This window comes from Strongylocentrotus purpuratus, unplaced genomic scaffold (assembly GCF_000002235.5).
Source record: "Strongylocentrotus purpuratus isolate Spur 01 unplaced genomic scaffold, Spur_5.0 spur5_scaffold_8, whole genome shotgun sequence".
NCBI lineage: Eukaryota > Metazoa > Echinodermata > Echinoidea > Camarodonta > Strongylocentrotidae > Strongylocentrotus > Strongylocentrotus purpuratus.
Genome location: NW_022145614.1, coordinates 27671180 through 27678327, shown reverse-complemented (window position 1 = coordinate 27678327; position 7148 = coordinate 27671180). Strand labels below are relative to the sequence as shown.

The following is a 7148-nucleotide window of genomic DNA, read 5'->3' as shown; positions in this document are numbered from 1 at the left end:
ATATTAAAACAAAAAAAATCATGGATGTTGCGTAGAAATGGCTTGCATTTCACACATCTGATAATGTGTTTGAATTCAACCTGAAATTGGCATTTTCCAATAAGAAAGTACATCTCCAAAGTATAAGTCTGAATAATACAATTATAAACTGAACTAGAATGTAGGATGACATAAAATGTGTTACGAAGTCATCCATTACTGGTAAAATAAATCATCATTCACAATAGAGCAGTTAAATGATAATCTCAGATTCTCAGATTAACAAAAAAGACAAATCCACGAGAGTATTGGAAATTTTGGAAAACCAAAAAAAGTAATAAGGCCTCACGAATGTTTTTGTACATCTTTCGTAATTTGAATGTTGCTCAAGTTAAAACAGGTGCACTAAGTACACCAACCCGAAATAGTGTAAACATTGGACATGAATTATGAATTTGCCGTTTGAAATATATGTACAATAAAGTTGTTGATGCAATCGTAATCACCAAGCGAGATGCATGTAACATCGCTAGTATAGTTCAAAAACTTGGAAGTTAGATATGCAATGCCGCTATTGTTTCTATAGTAGTACGTGCATGTACATGTAGCTAGGCCTACATACAGTGTGTGCACCATGGACTTATCAGAGCTGCCAACCATTCCGTTTTTGCCGGAATTACTCCGTTTTTTCCTCCAAATTACGGTATTACGTTTTTTCTTCATAAAATACAATGTACGTTTTTTAATAATTTTTTAATTTTTTTAAATATTTTTTTTATTTATTTTATTTTTTATTTTTTAATTTTTTAATTTTTTAATTTTTTTTTTTTACATACCACACGTCAAACAATTGCCCTTAAATGGTGATTTGATCACGAATTCAATAGAAAACTTATTTTAGAACATACTTGAAGAGAAAAATATTCTCAAAAGAAAATAAATGCCGATAATACCAAAATAACCACCAAAAAAATTACCTGCTTGTATGGAAAAAACAGCATGATGAATGAACATTTCTGCATTGGAAGTGTGTCGCGCGTGGTTGTAAGGTTCTTTTTATGAATTCCCTTTTTTGGCTTGAAATTCCTTTTTTTGGTCGCACAAGGTTGGCAGCTCTTACTTATACAGTGTGATACACTACGCATGTATATAACACAGTAGTTTATATCTTCAGACCTTATTGTATCTTAAGAGGAAATAATGTTAAAAGAGGAAGTTTTAATAGTCATTATACATCTAATTTGAATTTGAAGATTAATTTTGAGACAACATGGCACTTTTTAAGGAATTATATGGTCATTTTCACAGTAAAGGGTGTAACTTTTCTCAAACAGGGTCAAAATTTCAAAATATGTTTTCATAATAATTTCTACTAAAATTAGTATTATAAGTGTCTAAATTATGGATTTTTTTTGGTTCTGGAGCTTAAACTACATGAGAAACCTGGAAAAATAATGAACAACTGTGACAAATATGATAAATTTGAACAAAAACAACATTTTAATTCTATCAACTTAAATGACAACATTTGTTCTCCAAACATAATTCAATTGCTATTTTTCATTTGCTATTCTAATGTACTTAAAGGCTTATAAAGCTTTTTTGGTCAAACTTATTTGGTCTTTAAAAAAATTCAATGCGTTTGTCAAATTCAAGATAAAATATGACTTTGACATTTAATTTTTCAAATTTACCTATCTTCCAAGAGGGGGAGCAAAATACAAATTATTATACAAATACCATTCAGTGAAGGCTAATTACCATGCAAATTCCAAAGAAATCGCATTTCAAATGAGGAAGTTAAAAATTTCTCATGTGTGTGTTTCGGAGGCTTCAGGTTAACAAAATGCCTGTTTCGGAGGCTTCAATCATGTTAACATAAAATGTTGTCCATTACTTAGGTAACATATTAAGAAAAATTCAACTTAAACTGTTAATGATATGTTAAATTACTAATATAACACGTAAAACATTTGTTTACAGTGTAAAAATACTTGTTAATATAAAGTACGGTACATGTATGTTACAAATTATCTTTACTTAATACAATGAGTTTTTTGTTCAGTACGCAAACATTGCAAAGTCACTTAATAGCATCCATGAGGATTTCAAATCTGTGCTGATACTCAGGGAAATATATTGTCAAGTATGTAATTTCCAAGGAAATCACTTTTCTCATATCAAAGTTGAAACATTCAGGAAACATATACATGTATAGGATCAGTTCAAAGTAGTGTTTCGGAGGCTTCAAACATGTTAACACACTATATTGTCAACTACAAAGGCAATATACAAAGCGAAATTTAACCTTCCTTTTGAAGATTCGATAAAATGTTGAACTGAAAGTAAAGTACTTAAAATAATTGTTCACATAGAAACCATTTATGTTAATTCATAGCAATGTATCATTACCCTTCACTTGCGTCTTTGTCATCATTTATTCTTAGTGCAAAGAATTAAATTTCCGCACAGTGGCTTCCACAAACTTGTTTGTTATGTGTTATAACATTTACACTGACATTCATATTTGTGAAACCAATAGCATAGTAAGTATTTACAGGTTTTTGTCCTGGAACACAATTGTGTTCTACTTCTTATTTCAAAGAAATTTATCTGCCAACATGTCCAGTTCTCCTTCTTAAAAATTATAAAGGTAAGCTCTGCCGGCTGGGGTAGGGGTCCTGGTTGGTAGAGTCAGCTTCTGTATTACATCTTTTTTTAGGCTGATGGGCTTCACAGTCCTCTGTAAATTAATACAGACCATTGCTGTTCCGGCGCATGAATTTGACTTTGACATTGTCATCAATCACAGCTTTTACCTACAATGTAGTAGCAAAATAAGAATATATATAGCAAATACAAAATTTCATTAAAACACAGAAGAAACAGCTTTCAGAATGCATTTCACTTCCTTGAAATATCTCACAGTCCCTTATTTGATTTCATTCACCCTGTTAACTTTGTTCAGTACCACAGCATCTGCTCATATATATTTTAGAAAGATCTTATTGTCTATGTATTTCTCAAATAAAGAAAGTTGATCCTGTTAAATGTTTTTTTAATAATCCGAGATCTAACATGGGTAATACTTACGAGAGCCATGAAAACCACCCCATTTGTAGTCCTGCTGCTACATGTAGATGAAGGTGCATCAAAATATATGGCCACATAATCGCTCACATTGATCCTGCAATTGGAGAAGAAAATAGGAAATTAGCAGTTTGTACTGCACAGAACAATGTTAATACATATACCTGAGCTTGGACACTAAAAAACAATAATTTTGTTTGTGCATTACATAATAATTTATTATTTATCCATGTGTTGTTTAAGAATTAGTTTAGTAGTCTATACGGGCACCATCACTAAGTATGCTTAATGTGTACATTACACAAACCTTTAAGTACTAATTAATGACAGACTTGTTTTTATCTGTTTTGACCATGGATTTGCAGGAATAACCTGTTCAAAATTGTAATTTGTACAAGGATTTCATTCCTTATTACTGGTTTACCATTGTGCATAGCCATAGACCTGTTTATGTACACACATGTATATCAGGAGTCTAATTTAAACATTTGGTACTGAGGCAAACTTTAAAGGTCAGGTGACATCCAAATATAAGTTGATTCATGTTTATGTGCAGGGCTGCATACAACTCATAATTTGTTATAAATATATTTCATAGATTTTTAAATATTTTACAATAATTTTCTCAGACCTGCTAAGCTCCACCCTAAATAAATGCTCCAGATTTCATTTATCTATCTGTTAATCATTAGTGAGCTAACAAGAGAAATTGTTATGTAACTTTCTCCAGCTCAGCACATGCTCACAAATACCTCCACGTTACCTTTCTTTTCCTGGTGATGCTACACCACTTCTGACATAGCAACTCGTAAGTTGGTATTGTATGGTCTATTGTAAACAGGTGTCAGCTCTGGTTAAGCTATTATACATACCACTGTCTCTTGTTAGCTCACTAATGATTTACAGATGATGTCACAAGATGAATGAGATTTGGAGCATTTTTCTAGGCTGTGTTACGATATACGATATCCGATATATCCGGTATCCGTCGTAGTTCAATAAACATGGTCACCATCATCACAAACCTGACTGCCGACTCGTCTATTATCATGAGTATCTACCAAATCTAAGACCCTCGAACTCATCAGGCTGCACATCAACAGGAATCAAACTATATTTGGATGTCACCGACCTTTAAAACCACAAACATTGAGTATGATAAAGGGACATGTACAATGTACAATACAGATCGTTACTAGGCCTCACTATATTTTTAGTGACAAATCTAAACTTCAAAAACTTTCACACATCAGTTCCATTACAATGACCCATTAAACAAAAAGTACAAGTTAAGTAATTTAAGGACAAAATATACAGTTCTTACCTCTATATTCCTGTGGATAACAGTAAGGAAATGAGAGAACTGCCTGTAGTGTTCATGCCTGTCTGGAAGAGATGCTATCTAGTATCAGATGTTGCTAGCACATGTTGCTGTAACCTTGTCAATATCTTCATGATCTTCATGGTCTATTGTTGTGGACAAGGTCCGCAGATCGAGTCCTGCCGCGGCACTAATGTCCTTTGGCAAGACACTAATCTACATTTGCCACACTCGACCCAGGTGAGGTAAATTGGGTACCTGGCAGGAATTAATTCCTTGAAATGCTTAAGCGCCGTAATGGAAGCCATGCTAAAGCCGGGGTAATAATTTCCAAATTTGGAAGCGCATAGAGACGTTCAATATGTGCTACACAAGAACTAAATATTATTATTATTATTCCATTGTCTTAAAAGGGGTTGTACACACTGCTACCCAAACATTTCTAGAGGGTTCTTTGCCCACCAAATTTCTCTCCTACTGTTACAAATGGTCTTTGGATGGCATGGCCTATGCCATTTGATCATAAGGGGTTGGCAAAGACCATGATACATGTTGTTAACACTAAATGAAGCCTCCGAAACAAATTGGATAAATATTATGGATGTCTTATAATTTGGGAAAATACAGTGATTCATTTTAATACTTTATATATTAAAATATTCATAAAGCTTGGAAGATTTATATGTATAAACTTTTTTTATTATTTGGTGAATGATTCTTACATTATCAAGGTTTGAAACAGGTGAATACTCCTAGTACTGGTGTAAAATTTCTTTCTGAAATACTGACTATTTGTAAATCATTAAAAAAATAAAGAGCCAATAACATCTAACACATTCCTGTCCTTTAATAGACCAAAACCAAACATTCAATAGGAAAACTGTAAACAATCCCCTATCTATAAAACCACAATAGCCAAAAATATGGTGTTAACTACAGTTCGAAGCCTCCGAAACAAGTTTTTTTGGTTATTAGTAAGTCTTGAAAAAAATTAACTGGATATCTATTTACTTTCAACTTCAAGGGAGCCTGCACATCCTAACCTATGATTGCCATGCAGATTTAACATGAAACACATCGGTCTAGGTATTTAAAAAATGAAAAATAATCTTTTGGCTGTTTCGGAGGCTTCAAGTGTTTCGGAGGCTTCAAGTGCTAACGGAAAGTTTGTATTGTCTGTTATTCTTTAACAGTGGGGAATATCTCAGCTATTTTTTGACAAGTGATTTAGGGGTCCTAATGCTACATTTTGATATAATGATTGGATAAGTTCCTATATTCATATTTGTACAAGCTGTCTGAATAGTTTGTTTCGGAGGCTTCAATTCAGCTAACGGAAAAATGGCGCGACTCAGTCAAGCGTTTAAAAAATTCTTACAAGCAACATGATCAGACAAATTTTGTCATTAGTTGGAAGTATAGATATCAAGTGTTATATCAAGAACAAATGAAATGGTAGAAAGCACTTTTCAAACCAGAGCTCTTGCTATTAAGTTTGTTAACTATTGTTAACGGAAAATGAAGTCTCCGAAACGACAAATAACAACTCTCTGTTCTCAAAAATAGAGGAGCAGTTACAGTTACAACTTCTTTGGCACTTTTTATTGAACATCTAACTTCACATTCTGCATAACAAAAACAATCCTTGCTGTTCCTGAAAAAAATGCAGGGCTTTACAAAAATGTCTATGTATTTTGTGTACATCAATAGGGTCACATTTAGGGTACTTATGTGCCTGCCAAAATTTAACGAAGTAATCCCTGAAGAAGTTTATGCTACCCAAGGTAGCACCCAAGTAGGTTACTCATATGCCAAAATATCTTTGAATTCTGTAGCTTTATAAGATCACTGGAGAAAAAAATGTCCAAATTTCAAAGTTACACCCTTTACCGTGAAAATGACCATATACAATCATTGTATCACTACATCATACCAGATTTCCCCATTACTACTTCAAAATGCTGTCAAGCAAAGACTATTTCTTTGGCTTGGAGGCACGGCCAATTTAATGGATCTCCCTGAAAAATCTCAGGGAAAGTCGTTCACTTGGAGGAATTGGACTGGACCCTATTCTAGCACAGTTAGTGGGGGAATCACGATCACTAAGGATCGCATCACTCGGCTTAACGCTTACAATGTATAGTCGGCAAATAACAAAAATCAATATAGGGTCCAGAAATAGACTAACGATTGGGTGTACTGTTCTCGACTCTTAATCCTTATCTGAATTCAGTTCTCCCCCTCCCGCGAAGTTTCGGCGTGTCATTAAATTATTAGAGAAAGTAGACGATTCGTTAAACCGTGCTCGACTCTAGTCTTAGTTCTTGTCTGAACTCGGTTTACCCTTCCTGCAAGTTTTGAAGTTTCATTAAATTATTATAGAAAGAAGACGCTTCGTTGCACCGTTTGATCGACTCTTAATAAGCCCTATTTATATGAATTCAGTTTCCCCCTCTCGCGCGAAGTGTGGAAGTTTTGACGTTTCATTAAATTATTAGTGAAAGAAGACTATTTGTTTAACCGTGCTCAAATCTTAATCCTTGTCTGAATTCAGTCCCCCCCCTTCCCGCGCAAAGCGCGAAAAAAGCTTGGAAGTTTCCTTAAATTATTAGAGAAAGCAGATGATTCGTTGTACCGTTTTTGACTCTTAATCCTTGTCTGAATTCAGTTTCCCCCTTCGCGCGTGAAGCGCGAAAAAGCTTAGACGTTTCCTTAAATTATTAGAGAAAGCAGACGATTCGTTATACTGTTTTCGACT

General features: G+C 33.8%; 1 long non-coding RNA gene across 2 annotated transcripts; it reads right to left on the bottom strand.

Moving 5' to 3' along the window:
* Positions 1-1456: 1456 nt before the first annotated feature.
* On the bottom strand, positions 1457-6025 carry LOC115920300. Of its 2 annotated transcripts, XR_004062319.1 has the most exons (3): positions 4394-6025; positions 3073-3166; positions 1457-2798 (listed from the first exon to the last, which is right to left on the bottom strand). It is a non-coding gene; the product is annotated as an uncharacterized LOC115920300 (long non-coding RNA). The 2 variants fall into 2 exon arrangements; XR_004062318.1 differs by lacking the exon at positions 4394-6025 and having other exon boundaries at positions 3073-3245.
* Positions 6026-7148: the final 1123 nt, after the last annotated feature.